The 18,097-nt window shown below is 43.8% G+C and overlaps 1 protein-coding gene across 6 annotated transcripts in view; it reads right to left on the reverse strand.

Moving 5' to 3' along the window:
* The window catches only part of ADARB2 (adenosine deaminase RNA specific B2 (inactive)), a 368,964-nt gene that overhangs the window by 311,586 nt on the left and 39,281 nt on the right, over positions 1–18,097 (reverse strand). The gene's annotated exons all lie outside the window — the stretch shown is intronic.

An 18,097-nucleotide genomic window follows, 5' to 3' on the forward strand; every position in this document is an offset into this window, starting at 1 on the left:
AAGAGGCAGGGGGCAGGTATCTTGCTGAGTCAACCTCTCAGCTTGCACTTAACCACACAATTTGCCTGCTTTGTCCTTGCCTCGCCTATGCATTGCTCAGACTTCTGCATTAAAGAATCCAGCAGAAACCAAAACCTGAGTTTGAGTTCTCTATCTGGCAGGACACTGACCTCCAATACGAGCCACTCTTCGCTTCCCCCTGCATTGTAGTGCTGAGTGAGAGCACTGGTTGCATTTGAGTGTGTACCCAGTTCGCACGGGACAAGACTGTGTCTCAACAGCCACAGGCAGTTGTGAGCTGAGTATACTGTATGTCCAAGAAATCCTTTGCAACATGACAATATATCAAGGCAGACAAGATCAGGCACAGATTGTTCCCCAAAGGCATAAAGTTAAAGGTCTACCAGCCTAATTCACTGTATAATTTTGAACAGCAACACCATTAAAAAAAAAAATGAGAACACCATAATACCCATATATGATTCACTAGTGTTGGGACCGAACTGTCAGTTTGCTATATACGGTGTAATTTAATGTAGGTAAACTCTGTAGGTGTGGGGTGTGTAAATGCACACCAGACCATGCATTTAATTACAATCTACAGAGAACCACTGAGAAAAAAGAGCAGCCCCATTCAAGAGAGTGCTGTGCACTTCTAACTACTTTTATTCTCCTCTGAAAGATGGAGGAGTGTAGACGCCGTCAGCTGGGGATATTATCCCATTAGTCACTTGCATTTGGGTAATTCATTTGCAATATCCAATTATCCACTATGTTAATGTCCCACATCTGTGTGCAAACCTTGCCAATGAGACCACATTTATTTATTTATTTTTAAAAAGATACCAAACATGGACTGTAGCAGAACAAAATCACATTCTTCCCACCCAACAGATTTAACTAGCTGTAAACACCGGCAACGCTCTCTTTAACCAACACCAGAGATATATTTACTGTTCATTCCCTAAAGATGCAGTCTTACCCATGGCACATTTACTCAGAAGTAAGTCTCTTTGAAGTCAATGAAACTTACTTCCAGCCAAGTGTGATTAAATTTGCAGACGGGACTGCAGAAAGCTTTCTCTGGTCAGCACTTGATTAATCTTCAAAGTAACCCCATTAGCAGAGCATAATCCAACTAGAAGCAAAACTAGTTGATGGTAATGAAATGAGCACAGATGGGAAAGGGAGACTTGGTATTTCTTGGTATTACATGAATAGATGTAATAATAAATGTGATAGTATGGAGGTGCACGGATGTAGCTGGACTGACTGAATTTTTACCTACCATGCAGGTATTAAAGTAAGAGAGTCTCTAGCACAGGCATAGGCAAACTTGGCCCTCCAGATGTTTTGGGACAACAACTCCCATCATCCCTAGCTAACAGGACCAGTGGTCAGGGATGATGGGTGTTGTAGTACCAACACATCAGGAGGGCCGAGTTTGCCTATGCCTGCTCTAGCAAGATAAAAAGTGACAACCCTGTTGTTAGACCCCTAACAAAACTGGCTCATTTTCTGCGGTGACAGGGAATGTTCACAAGCATTCTATGTGCTGAGTGAAAGGGCTAGTTAATGACTTTGCTCACACCATGGTCTAGCATTTGAGGATAAATCCTAATGAGTCCCAGGCTCATGCGCTTCCTTTACTCCCCCGGGAGGCTTGCAAGAAGCAATTCAGAAGCTTTCGCTTCTATTTTGAACTCATTGTGATCTCCAAAACCAGACAAGCTGTGGTATACCTTAACTATAGTGGAATCAAGCACCATTTATGAAGCTTTTTATTTCACTAACCATAGCTGTAAGCAAGACATAAACTAGGATTTATACATAACACCAATCTGCAGTTACCGTAATCTAAAATGGAAGCTTCTTGTTTTTTTATGGCCACGCCAGAGAAGGAGACAATGAGAGGGGGCTTTGCTGCGGCTCATTCCCATACCACTAAAACCACAATTGACCTGTGAAATGGGCAACTGCTCAACAGTGCAGTTGCTATGAGCAGAAATGGCAGATCGGTTTGGTGGAAAAGGTTATTATTCCCAGAGTCTAGTCTTCTTGTGACCGGAAGGATATAAAAAGCATGGCAGCTCAATGAATGGTTGAAAATGTCATCCCAGGCAGCAGGTAGCAGTCAATTTTAGGCTCCTATATAATAACAGCACAAGCCTAACTCTGTCTACTCAGAAGTAAGTTTCACTGCATTGAATAGGGTTTATGCATGGGTGAGGGCAGTTAGGATTTCATCCCTAGACTGCATCTTTGCGATAATGTCACATGTACCCCTAAAGCACAGTGATCACCCTTGCATAAATTTATAGTTACAGAGCAATTAACCTCCAAGTTATTGCCCAAGACTGTCCTTACGAAGTACGTTAATTTTTCTCCCCTCAAAGGCCTACAGAGAGACTCCCAAGTGAGTGGATCACTGACCTGGTAGAATGTGATGCTCTTATTACCCATCGGGCCAGGGGCTCATTTGATGATCTCTGCTTTGTGAGTCATTTACTTTTATGGGCCAAGGTTTCAGTCCTCAAAACTAGACTTTGAAGTAGCACCATCAAAGTAAAATGAGCCTAATCTGGAGGAAGTGGTTGCAAGACCGACAGTCCTAAGGCATTAAAAAAATATACATTATGAGAATTTTGATAGCTTAATATTCTGGCCATGCTCAATAGCCTTATTTAAGAAAGCTCGTCCTGAGCTACTTACCGCTTTGTGTTATACAGTGCATGGAATTCTTTGGTCTGGGGGAAAAGAAGGAATGCGTTTGTCCTAATGTGCTCCTGAAGTCTAGCTTATTGTCACTGATGCTTGTAAAAGCAGGAATCCCTAGTTACGCATCATTCCACCAGGTATTTCCTTTTCCCACCAGATCTCTGTAAAAGAAAGCATTATGGGCCATCGCTTCTCTTGATAGTCCCCTAGATTATTTCAGGTGCATTTCATTTGCAAAGCATGAAAACAATGAAGGGCTGAGGATCACAGGTCTCTATTCTTCCTCTTACAGGGCATGATGCCATGCAATAAGGGAGAGTCAGTGGTGTTATAGTGGTTACAACACTGGACTAGGGCAGGCATAGGCAAACTCGGCCCTCCAGATGTTTGGGGACTACAACTCCCATCATCCCTGATCACTGGTCCTGCTAGCTAGGGATGATGGGAGTTGTAGTCCCAAAACATCTGGAGGGCCGAGTTTGCCTATGCCTGGACTAGGACCTGGGAGGCCATGGTTCAAATCCTTGCTGAGCCATGAAACTCACTGGGTGACCTTGGTCCAGTCACAGTCTCTCAGCCTAACCTACTTCACAGGGTTGTTTTGAGGATAAAATGGGGAGGAAGAGAACCATGTATGCCACACCTTGAGCTCCTTGGAGGAAAGGTAGAATATAAATGTGACAAATCAATCAAGAAAGCAAGCAAGCAAAAACCAAAAAACTGAAAAAACCAGACTGTGTGTCCAATCCATTAATGTCTTTCAGCCTGTTCACTACTGTAGCATACCCTCCAATATTTCTCTGATGAAAATAGGTAAAGGTAAAGGTACCCCTGCCCATACGGGCCAGTCTTGCCAGACTCTAGGGTTGTGCGCTCATCTCACTCTATAGGCCGGGAGCCAGCGCTGTCCGCAGACACTTTCGGGTCACGTGGCCAGCGTGACAAGCTGCATCTGGCGAGCCAGCGCAGCACACGGACCGCCGTTTACCTTCTCGCTGGTAAGCGGTCCCTATTTATCTACTTGCACCCAAGGGTGCTTTCGAACTGCTAGGTTGGCAGGCGCTGGGACCGAACGACGGGAGCGCACCCCGCCGCGGGGATTTGAACCGCCGACCATGCGATCGGCAAGTCCTAGGCACTGAGGTTTTACCCACAGCGCCACCCGCGTCCCTCTGATGAAAATAGGGACGTCCTATTCCATAATAATAATTTTATTATTTACACCCGACCCATTGGACTGGTTGCCCCAGCTTCCAACATATACATAACCATAATCAAACATTTAAAAACTTCCCTATACAGGGCTGCCTTCAGATGTCTTCTGACGGTTATGAAGTTATCTCCTTGGCTTGGGGGTGGGGTGGTGGTGTCGCATAACTCCATACCCTCCAACATTTCTCTGATGAAAATAAGGAAAAGTGGGACATTCCGGGATCAAATCAGAAACCAGGACGGCTTCTGTAAATCTGCAGCTGCCCCTGGAAAATAGGGACACTTGGAGCGTCTACTATAGACTGTAGAATGCTTTGTTGTCACTGCACAGATTGCATTCTGGAAGATGACCCTGGACCTCTTGAGCAGCTTTCTGTTGGTTGGACTTCATTCTACTGGAGTTCAGAAAGCCGCCCTCTCTGATCCTGACCTGATCTGCCCATACTTTGGGTCCTGCTTGATCTAAGTATACTTTTCTTTCATTAGATCACACTTCTATTTAATATAAAGGGTTTTTGCTAGTGGAGTTGGGCCAATAGGCATAAGGACGTGGCGAGAGAAATCCTGAAGCCAGTTTCTGTATGACTTAATTGGAGTTTTAAATCCGTTTTACTGTGTCCATCTTTGTATGCGCGTTTTAACAACAACTGTGAGTCACCATGAGCAACTGCGGGAGGCTGAGACTATGGATGCGGCAAAACAAACAAACAAACAGCCTTAATCTAGCTGCTTAGCTCCCCCATCCAAAATCGGAAACCCCCCATTTAGCTCATAAATCAAACTGTTTGCTCTGCTCTGCAAATGAGCTGGCATCTCCTTGCAAAGGTGGGCATATCTGCTTGCTTGAGATGAAATAGCAAGTTAACCATGCACATGCTGAAGGGTGCTCTACTTTCTCAGCATGCAAATCAATTCTGCCTTTGTTAAAACACACACACACACACACACACACACACACACACACACCAGTGGGTGAATTAGTCCTGCCAGGGCTGGATAGAAAAGATGGATAGGAAGGTGGGAGGGTGGGGGAAGGAGAAAGATTCACTGTGTGGTGGTGGTGGTGAAGAAGGATATTACGAATCACAGACATGGACAGGGCTTTGTAGACCATCCCATTTAACCCACTGCTCGATAAACTGAGCTTAGAGCATCCCTAAGAGATGGCTGTTCAGCCTCTGCTTTGAATTCTCCAGTGGGCAATACCTCACTGCCCCTCTAGGTAGAGATGGAGGACAAATTTGGATCTATAGTAAGATGCTTCCCCCCTTGTAGATGCTGAACCTGAAGTAAAGATGGGCTGTACCCTTGGAATTAAGAAGTTGGTAATTTGAGGCCTAAAAGTTGATGCACAAGTTTGTCTTATAGGTCCCAAAATTCTTAAGATATTCCTCATTCCTCTACAGGACCCAACATGGTGTCAGAAGTGCAGAATGAGGAGTGCACTGAGCATGTATTGCGGCAGGTAGAAAGAGGCTCCTGCTTCTTTTGAGGGGTGTGTGGGTGTGTCTGGGTGTAGGGGAGAATTTCCCCCCTGAGACCTCAAACCAGCTTGGGATCTATTATTATTATTATTTAATTATTTCGGAGCACCTTGGGTAATTTTTGAGATAATCGGAAGGAAGCTTTGGAAAGCTTGCCTGTCACACTCTCACACAGCATTATTAAAGTTATTTAAAAGCAGTACACAAAAGATGGAGTAATATTTAGGCTCCAAGTGCAGAGAAAGCCAGGACTACCACACTCCTTTGTACAAAGGAAGATATGGTTTAGCATTCAGTTCTTCTGAACGGATCATGTCAAAGGCCATCTTGGACTCAACTGCAACAGTGCTCTCCTCAGTTTTGATTCACAGCAGCTGCTATTCAGAGGCATACAGCCCCCTGACGGTTGAGGTACAGCATAGCCTTATCCTTCATGAATTTGCCTAAACCTCTTTTAAGGTCTTCCATGTTGGTAGCCATTACCACTTTTCGTGGGAGCAAATTCCATAGTTCAACTATGCACTGTGTGAAGAATCTGTGCCGAGACTGGATTACCCAATGGCATACATATAAAAGAGTGGTAACGATGTTGGTACCCATCCCCTCTTTAATTACCTGTCATTGAATGGAAAGGGTGTTGCACATCTTATTGCTGAAACCATCACACACACACACACACACACACACAACCTAAATGAACATATGCACAGCAGAGACATATATATGGATAAATTAAATTTCTCTTTGGGGAAGCCCTAATGAAGAACAATTTTGCCACTGAGTGGATTTTCAACAGCTACGAGCTGAATCATTTGCATACTTCACAGGAGAATTTTTTTCGGGGGGCGGGGGAAGAACTAGACAACCCCTGAACTGTAGCTGCTGGTAATGGTGCCGCCAGAATTTCACAACTCATTTTCTTGGTATTAAGATGCTAAAGTGGTTTAAAGGAGATTTGTTCAAATGAGGCTTGGCAATTTTTCTGAATAATTTAATGCCCTGGATTAAACGTTTGTGAAATTTTCACATTGCTCTGCGGCTCCCCCTTATGAGAGCGACACAATTCTTCCCCCTTTTTGGGAGGCGAAAGTTGTCAGAAGCAGATTGCATGTGTGGCACAAGCAAATGGAAAACACTTCCGCCTGAATTACTTTCATTCAGAAAGATTAAATAAGTGGGCCCCGTCATTTTGGAAAGTTCCCTTCAATGGGCTAGTTATACTTTTCATTTTTTTACAAGTCCAATTGTACAGCTCTGTCTGCAGGAATTTCTCTTCTTCTTTATTAAATGCACTGTGCTGACGTCAAAGAGTTAACATCATCCTTTCCCACATTTACACTCCCCCCCCCCCCGTAGCAATTACCATTTGCATAATTCAATTACAGTTATGGGGGGGAAAAACCCTGCTTGGCACAGACAATCACCTGCCCCTTTAAACTGAAACATTATGAGCCAACCGTCTCCAATCTCTGCTGATTAACAACAGCATATTCCAAATTTATAGGGTCTATTACCAGCCATCTGAAGAGCAGACCGTGTGCCAAATCTCCCTTCCCAACTTCTCCAGGGATTCCCTTCTCAGATGCTCTTTTCACAACCGGTAAACAACACTTTATATCTTTTGCACAGATAGCAGATAATTACCATATGCTTCAAAACATGCTTGCTCCATTCACTTTCCCACAGTAAACTTCCTTCATTATGACAGCTAAGGGGCACCCAGGGATCTAAGCCTATAATGTAGACCCCTGTAGGCTTGGTGGTTTCAAAGGTCAGTGTCTATTGCAATAAAAGTTCGGAGCAGGAGTAAGCGACTTTGTAAGAAATTATTTTTATAAGCCAGCAGGAGAGAGGAGGAAGGAGATTTCGAGGCAGGTAAATGGGCGAGAAGAATCCACAAAACATCACCCTCAGTACCAAAGTATTTTTTTAAAGCACTGCGTGAAGTACAGTAACAAACACAAGGATAATGGCCTGGAAGAATAGCTACAAAGATTTATGGAGAGAAGTAGATAAAAGAGCTCTCCAGTGCCTCTACACTTTCAGCAGGCTACATAGCTTTGCCAACCGAACATTTTGCAAATGTTTTCATCTGCGCTGAAAGGCATCCTTGCCCATCCCACAAGTTTTTTAAAAACACAAAGCACTGCCCTCATTCCCAATTCAATTGACGGGCTCTTGGCAATATCAATGGATAGCCAAGTCTGATCAGCTAACCATCCTTGATTAGCTAGCATCGTTCTATAAGGCATTATGAAAAATGGCACATAAGTAACAGGTAGGGGAGAATAATGGAAGCATGCAGGTTCAACATGGTGGGCATTATCAATAATCAAAGATTGGGGAAAAGATTCCCATTCCCTCAAAAAAACAACAACACTTTTTTTGCTTGAAAAGTGAAATGGAAGAAAATTTGGTGAGATTGATCTACATAGAAGACTGTTGAGAAGATGATTTCTGGATGCTAGAGGCCAGACAAGAGTCCTAGAGCTTAGTTTGAGGTCCCTGAGTATGAAGGCACATGCTGCAGTAAGCTTGAGAAACTAAGCAGGTCTGGGTCTGGGGTCAGTGTCTGGATGGGAACCTTATTTATGCTTCCTTGAATTCCAGAATAGAGCGGGGTGTAAATGTAAGTAAGTAAATAGCAGTACTGAGCTAGATGAATGAATGATCTGACTCAGGATAAGGCAGCTTCCTATGTCCTGAAGCAAGAGGAATTATTTTTATTTGTTGGTTATTTTAAAGCAGTGTCAAACAGAATAAAAAAATCATGGAGCCCAATCTTATGTGGCTTCCCTGAGAAGAGAGGCTGATTGTTAAACCATTGGGAAAACTAGCTCTGTGAGAAGAATAGGGGGCATCCTAATAGCTCTTAGTACCCTTATTTCCCAGGATTACTTGGGGAGAAGCCAAGTTGGTTTAAAGGGGTACAGTATTCCTCCAAATGTATAGTGCAGATGGGCCCTGTGTTTCTGTTCCCACTGGAGCTCAGTGGGATTAGTCTAAGGAAAGTGTGTATAGGACTGCTGCCTTACTGTGCATAGAACTTTGTATATAGATTATAATTGTTATTGTTTATTTGTTCTGTTTTTTTTAAAGAGAGGATGGGTACCCAGTAGGCGCCAATTTGGAATTAATTATTATTTATTTACAGTATTTATAGCCTGATCTTCATTGAATGTTTGCAAACCTGGAGCAATTTAATCGGGGGTAGTTTTTTTTTTAAAAAAGGTTTAAATTGATTAGTCTGATTAATCGATTAAAAATGCTGCCATCTTAGATTTTGAGGTGTTCCATTTTAAAGTTTAAATACTGCCAGAAGGGATAAACAATAAAAAGTGTGAAACTGTTGAATTAACAGATTTTCAGCACCATTTGATGCCAGTGGGTTTATATAATTTAACACTCCTCTCACAAGGATTCTTTCGAACTAGTGATGATAATATAAACTAGAACAGTCCTAGGTGTGTTCATTAAAGTTAGAATAATAATAATAATAATAATAATAATAATAATAATAAATTTTATTTATATCCCGCCCTCCCCAGCCAAAGCCAGGCTCAGGGCGGCTAAAAACAAACAAATAATCAAACAATCAAATAATCCAACATTCTAAAACATTTCATTATAAAATTAATTAAAATAAAATTAATGGCAACCGTTAAGCAAAGTTCTGTGCAGGTTGCCAGAGGAGGGAGTCAGGCTGGGCCCTGACCAAAGGCCTGGTGGAACAACTCTGTCTTGCAGGCCTTGCGGAAAGATGTCAGGTCCCGCAGGGCCCTAGTCTCTTGTGACAGAGCGTTCCACCAGATTGGAGCCGCAGCCGAGAAAGCCCTGGCTCTAGTTGAGGCCAGCCTAACCTCTCTGAGGCCTGGGACCTTCAGGATGTTTTTATTTGCAGACCGTAGGTTCCTCTGTGGGGCATACCAGGAGAGGCGGTCCCATAAGTACGAGGGTCCTACGCCGTATAGGGCTTTAAAGGTTAAAACCAGCACCTTAAACCTGATCCTGTACTCCACCGGGAGCCAGTGCAGCTGGTATAGTACCGGATGAATGTGATCTCGCAGCGAAGACCCCATAAGGAGTCTCGCCGCAGCATTCTGCACCCGCTGGAGTTTCTGGGTCAGTCTCAAGGGCAGCCCCACGTAGAGCGAGTTACAATAATCCAGTCTGGAGGTGACCGTCGCGTGGATCACAGTGGCTAGGTCAGGGCGAGAGAGATAAGGGGCCAACTGCTTAGCTTGGCGGAGATGAAAAAATGCCGCCTTTGTTATAGCTGTAATCTGCGCCTCCATAGAGAGGGAGGTATCGAAGATTACACCCAAACTCTTAACGGACGGTGCTGGCACTAATTGCACCCCCGCAAGAGATGGGAGTTGCCCCCCCAATCCCATATCGTCCCGTCCCAGCCAGAGGACCTCTGTCTTCGAAACTTAAGAGTTAGGTTTACTGTGTGAATGGGGAGCGTGGGGATGGAGGTTCTACTTCTATCCTTATGGTCAGTATATGAGGGTAGTGCTGAGGAATGGCTGTACAGAACAACAGAAGTGGAGTGTCATGACCCTGGACTGGGAATCTTAAGATGCCAGATTCTCCTACAACAGCAATTGCTAGGAGGAGGAAACATGGACTCCCTGGTCCTTCTCAGATGGATCTTCTGGCACTTCAGCTCCCATTTCATGCCCATATCAACCTCCCTGAACATCAAAATCTTCCACTAAGGCCCTTCTTAGGAGTTTTGCCACCCCCATCGGAGATCATGCAAATGGCTGCTGCCATCTCTGGGACCCTGGCTATGGACCTCCCCCAGCCCCACCCCCAAAAGTGGCTTTCCTGCTGCCCAGTGTTGTTCCTTAAGGTGTCAAATTGAGGCATGTTTTATTCTCTCAGAGAATTAAAATGTATTAAAGTATTGGAAGGATATAAAGGAAATGAAGCTCACACTCTGCCATTTTAATTGTTTCATTGCATATAGGTAAAAAAGGTAAAGGTAAAGGACCCCTGGATGGTTAAGTCCAGTCAAAGGCGACTATGGGGTGTGGTGCTCATTTTGCTTTCTGGCCTAGGGAGCCGGTGTTTGTCCACAGTCAGCTTTCCTGGTCATGAGGCCAGCATGACTAAATCGCTTCTGGTGCAACGGAACACCGTGACGGAAACCAAATCGCAGGGAAATGTCATTTACCTTCCTGCTACAGTAGTACCTATTTATCTGCTTGAACTGGCATGCTTTCGAACTGCTAGGTTGGCAGGAGCTGGGACAGAGCAATGGGAGATCACTCCGTTGCGGGGATTTGAACCACTGACCTTCCGATCGGCAAGCCCAAGAGGCTCGGTGGTTTAGACCACAGCGCCATCTGTGTCCTGTGTCCATTGCCTATACTGTACTGCTGTTGTTTGGTCTTAATCTGCATTGCAAACCTCCACAGCACAGCTGTTAAAAAGGGCAGTGTGTGCATATACTGTACTCCACATAGAGTACAGTATGTAATTTATTTATGTATGTCTAAGGTATATATATATATATATATGTGTGTGTGTGTGTGTGTGTGTATACCTTAAATAGACATACATAAATAAATTTAATACATAATGCATAAATCTATATAAGGTATATATATGTGTGTGTGTGTGTGTGTGTGTAATTATATATATATATATATATATATACACACACACACACACACACACACACACACCTTAAATAGACATACATAAATAAATTACATACTGTACTCTATGTGGAGTTAATCTATTGAGTAAAATGACTGAAAGGCAGGTTCAGAAAGCAGACGCTGAAAGGGGTTTATAATGATCCTTGTCTGAGCACTTCTTAGGTCGTGCATTTTGTACAATAACAACAGAGCAGCCGAGCAGCCAATTTGTATGAAACCAGAAATATGTTTAAGTAGTGTTTGCCTTGTATAGGAGATCTGCAGTTAACAAGGCAGTGGGCGGTTTACAGGAAGAGATTCCCAAGGACCCATTGTTCTGCTGGGTCAGCGTATTGTGCCTATTATTGCCAGTCATCTCTTGCTACCTTAAAGGAATATCTCTTATCCGAGAGGGTCACATCCGAGAGAACGTGAAAGGGATGGCAGGACTTCAGAACGTTCGTTCTTCCTAAAACTCACCTGTGTTTTCAATTTTGATCTTGGCAAAATTCATTACGTACAATTTCAGAGGGAAGAGAAACAGGAATGACAACTGAGCCACGCTTTCTTACTCCGTGCACACCTGTCTCATCCAAAAACATTTTTGAACATCTTCTCTCGGGGGAGGACATATTTAAGGTTATTGTTATAGCTGCTCTTCAGCTAAAGCTCTCCGAGCAGCTTAGAAACCAAAAACTTATTAACAGGGTAACAATAAAACTGATCAAAGCACAGCGACTAAAATAACCAGAAGAAAAAACCATGTGCGCACATCAAAACAATTAAATGTTAAGGGTGCTTGGATCAGTTTTGCCCTGAAAAGAAAGCATGAACAGAGCCTGGAAAACCTGCTTGGGGAGGCAATTCCAATGGAGCGTTATAAACGGAAAAGCTTCCATTTGTGGTTACTATACATAATCTGTTCCTAGGGGTTTTGGGATGATGGAGCAAGAATGGTGTCAGGCAAGGAAGAGAAGCTTAGCTATGATTCCTGGATTGCAACGGGTTGGTCTAGATGATTCTTTGTGTCCCTTCCACACCTGTACATGTATTTTGTGTGTGCCCACTGATAGGGATCGGGGCATAAATTTGCAATTCTTATGAAGCGCTACTAAATTTACCTTTTGCAAAGCAATATGCAAACCAAAACACAGAGACCCTTTGAAATTCACACGGCTCTGAATTTTGCAGTGCAGTTCTCCTGCCAAGCAATATGGACGAAAGCAAATATATTAGGGGAAAGTATACATAGAAAAATGCATGGGATTAGGGGAAATTGCTTCTGAAGATGAGTGTATTAGGAAGAAGAGCATACAAAGAAAAAGCCACAAACTTAACGTAAGATTATTGAGAAACTGAAGCCGACAGATTTGTCCATCTTTACAGACAGACCTGCTGCTCACCCCATGAAACTGAATGGACAAATAGGAACCAAGTCTATTTCTATGATGACATTGCCCCAGTTCACAGGTAAAGAGCCATATCCCAGCAATGTTACTCATTTTTCAGGACACTAGGACCGTTACCTTTCCAAAATCTAGGACCCTCTCAAATTTGCCTTCCCACAGACATGTTTCCATTCATGATGAGAATACAGTGGTACCTTGGGTTAAGAACTTAATTCGTTCTGGAGGTCCGTTCTTAACCTGAAACTGTTCTTAACCTGAGGTACCACTTTAGCTAATGGGGCCTCCCGCTGCCGCCGCGCTGCCACTGTGCAGTTTCTGTTCTCATCCTGAAGCAAAGTTCTTAACCCGAGGTACTATTTCTGGGTTAGCGGAGTCTATAAACTGAAGCATCTGTAATCTGAAGCATCTGTAACCCGAGGCACCACTAATTTGCCTATACAAAACAACAACAAATGAAAAAACCAGTCAAGGCAGGCAGTTTCAGTGTGCAACTATGTGTTGACCAAGTCTGAATGAAATGGTTCAAAAGTGCACCTAGGTTACTTAGGTATACGCAAAGGCTTGCAGTAAACTTTGACAGTTACATAGGGAGAAGTAAACACAGCATGCCATGTTGTTTTATCCACTCACCAGCTAGATTACTACCTGGTAAAATAGGGCACTTGTCCTATTTATCCCTTAATTACAAGGCCCCTCTACTTGCTAATACCTTAAATTGCTTGGTAGGTGTCCTTGGCTCAGCAGGCAAGGTGGAATTTCTGTGATTATGGAAGAAAATAAGGAGAGGAGGTTTTTTCCCCCTGTGGTGGCTGCCAAGGCTAAGCAGAGATGCTAGTCTTTTGTTTGTTTGTTTGTCTGACACAGGCAACCAAAGCTAGGCCTCTGAGTTTAAGAGATATTTTACAAGTTCTGCGAGATGTTGCCCTATTATCATATTGTGGGTGCTCAAAATTATCTAAAGTTCTGTGTCGAAAGCAGTCCTGTCCTTGTCTCTCTGTTTTCCAAACAACATTGCTCTGATCTGAAGAAAATAATGGAAAGCGGCCTAATGTACACCCTCCTTCATGTAGCCCCCATTGAAGTGGAAAGTTGCATCCTTTGATGGGCATGGTGATGAACTTTTCCTGCCAGGTCCAGCAGTTTGCTGTGTTTGACTAGTTTGCCACCATTTGAGCCAGATAAGAACTCATTAATGTAGTCCTAAAAGAAGTAAGTAAAATAAAACGAAAGGCCAAAGAAGAGAGTTTCGTCCCAATACAAAATGCACTTCTGCAACTGTGCAGGCATTACTTTTCCAGCGTGTGCTGCTTATTTTGAGGACGCTGCCAAGGGCAGAAGAGAGTTTGGATGAGAATAGGATCCATGCAGACATGTGAATGTGTAGAGCTCACCAGGTTGGAACTATTGATTTTGTCTCCCCCCCCCCCAATGTGTTATTATTTATTAATTTATATGGAGTAAGAATTGGGAATCTGTGGGCAGCGGTGGAGCAAGCCAATCCGGTGCCTGGGGCAGCACGTGTGCCCTGCGCCCAGGGGCAGTGTCAGCCTCCTCTGGGGGCAGGGCCAGCTGCCCGCGGGGCTGGGTAAGCCGGGGCAAGATGTTCCACAGGGCCTCTGAGGAGTCTCCCCCCTCTCAGCTGCCCTACATCTGAGGGGGAGGCAGCGGGCAGACCATTTGGGGCAGCGAGGAGCCTGCATGTGCCCAAGCCACCGCATAACTCTCAGGAGAGACGTGTGGCTCGGGTGTGCTGCAGGTCCTGTGGTGAGTGCCGCCCGCCATTTTGTCACCCCCCTCAGTGGTGACACCCAGGGCGACCCGCCACCAACGCCCCCTCTTCCTCCGCTCCTGTCTGTGAGACTTCAGATGTTGTTGGTTGGACTACAAGTCCTATCATACTTGACCACCAGACTGAAGGGGTCCAACAACATTTGGAGATTCGCAGGTTTCCGCAAACAATGCAGAGCTACCAATGTGTGTCCAGCTCCATCGTGGTTAATCAACACAGCATAGTATAATTAAGGAAGTCTCATTTTACACAAGCATCAGCACAGAACATGAAGTATGAATCCAAAAATCCCCCCCCCCGGTAGAATAAACCAAATATTTATAAATCAAATAACTTTGTTTTTGTTGTTGTTTAGTCATTTAGTTGTGTCCGACTCTTCGTGACCCCATGGACCAAAGCACGCCCATGCTACTCCATGCTAAAAGAGGCTGTTCCATATTACTTTAATATAATGTACTTCTTATTTTTTTGCCACTTGCATCTTTTAGTCATCTGGTATACACGTATAAGCAAAGTAGAAATGCTATATAGCTTGGTAACGTTTCATTTGTTTATTTATTTATTTTTAAAAAAGAACTTTTCTTTGGGGAACTCCTGCCCATCTCTAATGCTTAACTAGCCATTGGATTTTATTAGTAAGAATCAAGGAATGAATGACATTAATGAGAACAGCATAAAACATTGACCTACTTTCATTAGATGAAAGCAAGCAGACCTTCTTGGGTCTGCTGGGTTTTCTAATTTACTTGCCCTTTTAAAATGCTTGATATTTTTCTTAGCAAGTCCATAAAATACAGAGTTGTGCTTAGCTCTGAGTGCATCGCAAATGGAATTCGCCGTATAGCTTCTGGTGGTGCGTCAGATGCTCGGACTCTTGGCTGAAGCTGTTGGTTTTGCTTTGGTGGCCACAAGGAGGGGTCAGAAGAGGAAATCAGAATAAGGAAACCAGGAACATCATGGCCGCACACTTAATGACAACTCCAGCAAGACACTACATTTTCCACACAATTATTCCACAGGCAATAAGTAGGGCAGCTGGCTTTCACATTGCCCAAAAAGAGGAAAAGAAAAGGGCAACAGAGCTCACTGATTTCCACATGCTAATTTATAGATGCACGTATGAAATTAATTGCTACCATTCAAATAGAAATAAATCTCACCATAGCTGAGTAAGACTGACCAAGTGATCTGCTGCTTGCTCCCTCAGTCTGCTGCCCAGGCGTTACCTGATGCCAAACTCCCTGCATGGCATCTCCCTTCTTACCAGTTTTCTTGAAACCAGACTTGAACCAGAGAGGCCTTTAAGCAGGAGACACCTTCAAACAAACAACTGTCCAGAGAGCCAGTGTGGTGTAGTGGTTAAAAGCGATAGACTCGTAAACTGGGGAACTGTTTCCGCTCCTCCACATGCAGCTGCTGGGTGACCTTGGGCCAGTCACACTTCTTTGAAGTCTCTCAGCCTCACTCACTTCACAGAGTGTTTGTTGTGGGGGAGGAAGGGAAAGGAGAATGTTAGCCGCTTTGAGACTCCTTCGGGTAGTGATAAAGCGGGATATCCAAACTCTTCTTGGTAAAGGAGGACAATGGCCACCCTACTGAGAACCCAATTCACAATCCCAACAGGAGATTGCTACCTTTACAATGTCTCAGAGACCCCACAGCACCAACAACATCTATCTGCAGGGCCGTCTTTACCCAGGGATGCAAGGGGTGGGGGGCACCTGGGCCCCAAATTCTGGGGGGCGCAATGCGCCCGCCGCTGAAGCTGCCTAAGATTATGTTGCGTATTGTATTGAGCTGCTATGCGGCAGCAGGGTCAGAGGCACCTTTGACACGACTGATCTTGCACCGGCGGCAGGCAGGCAGGCAGGCGGCACGAGATCAGTCGTGACAAAGGTGCCACGAGTGAAACATTGCAAACTGTGATTTAATATCATCACTTACAGTTCAAATTCGTTTAGAGAAATGGTTAAAAATAATCATGTTTATTTTCGCTAATTGTCGGCATTTTCTTTGACTAACTACCTAGTACTTAGGGGTCTACTACACATGCGTTTCAGCAGGCGATTTTAGTTTTCCATTTCCGCAAAAAGGCGCCTAGAGCACACACTATGAATTCTGCGAGCTGCATTTTTTCTTCATTTTACGACGAATGGTAAATGTATAAATGAGCAAATAAAAAAGTTTGTTTCTTTTTCCTCCCTTCTTTTGTAAACAAGAGATAAGGCATAAGTGTTGTGTCTGACATAAGCATAACAAAAGTTAATTTGGGAGCTAAACTAATTTTTTGGGGGGGAGGGTGCTGGGTGGATCCTTGCACCCTGGTGGCGCATAGTGGCACCCGCCCTGTGGAACACTCTCCCACCAAAGAGAACAACAACTACCAGACTTTCAGAAGACATCTGAAGGCAGCCCTGTTTAGGGAACCTTTTAATGTTTGATGCATTACTGTATTTTAATATTTTGTTAGAAGCCACCCAGAGTGGCTGAGGAGGCCCAGCCAGATGGGCTGGGTATAAGTAATAAATTGTTGTTGTTGTTATTATTATTATTATTATTATTATTTTATTATTATTATATGCTAAAGACGGCCCTGTCTATCTGTGCACTGTGTTTAAGGGCACATGGCTTTTTCGAGAGGATGCTGCTGCTATTCTCAGTAGAATTCATTGAACTCCCTTCCTTACACTGGAGACCTGCCAAATTAGTCTGAATGCATTCTGGGAGCGAAGGAGGAGGAAGCAGTGAAAATAGCAACACTTTCGGTGCGGAACTACCAAAAGAAAATAAAAGACTGTTTATGTATGCAACGACAGCAGCAAGGATGCTCTTAGCCCAGAGGTGGAAAGAAGAAAAAGTACTGACCAGAGAAGAGTGGCAGACCAAGCCGATGGAATATGCGGAAATGGCAAGATTGACGGGAAAGATCAGAAACCAGGAAGACCAATTATTTTTTTGAAAGACTGGAATAATTTTGTAATATACCTGAGAGACCACTGTAAACAGCTGAAATCATTGGCAGGAATACAATGACACTTGTAAAATAACATGAATTTTGGATACCATGGCTATATAATAGATAGATTATAGTAAAAAATACAGGAATAAAATTTAGAAATGGAACCCATGGAGGGAGGGAAGGAGATCTGAAGGTTCGAGAGAACCCTTTTTTTCTTTTTTTTCTTTTTTTTTGGAATTGTTATGTTTGTTATGTATGGAAGTCATGGGAAGTGATTCTTGAGTGAACCCTATGCCTTGACATAATCCTATGCTTTGACATAAATGCAAACACAGGCAGAATTTTATACCCTTGGAGGATATGACGCAGCAGGTCCTTTAATCTGGTAACGATCACACAAACAAGCACTTCATATGAGAAAAAATTGCACCCTGCCTTTAGAAGATAGGACCATAGAAAACCGCCTTATACTGAATCAAGCCACTGGTCCATCTAGTTCAGTACAGTGGCACCTCGGGTTAAGAACTTAATTCATTCTGGAGGTCCGTTCTTAACCTGAAACTGTTCTTAACCTGAAGCACCACTTTAGCTAATGGGGCCTCCTGCTGCCGCTGCGCTGCTGCTGCACGATTTCTGTTCTCATCCTGAAGCAAAGTTCTTAATCCGAGGTACTATTTCTGGGTTAGTGGAATCTATAACCTGAAGCGTCTGTAACCCGAGGTACCACTGTATTGCCTACACTGACTGGCAGAAGCTCTCCAGGGTTTCAGGCCAGGGTCTCCGCCAGCCCTACCTGGAGATGCCAGAAACTGAAACTTGGGGCCATGCAAGGCCAATGATCAAGCTATGGCCTTTTCCACTTCCTAGTCCTCAAG

Source organism: Podarcis pityusensis, assembly GCF_964106645.2.
Source record: "Podarcis pityusensis genome assembly, chromosome: 12".
Lineage (NCBI taxonomy): Eukaryota > Metazoa > Chordata > Lepidosauria > Squamata > Lacertidae > Podarcis > Podarcis pityusensis.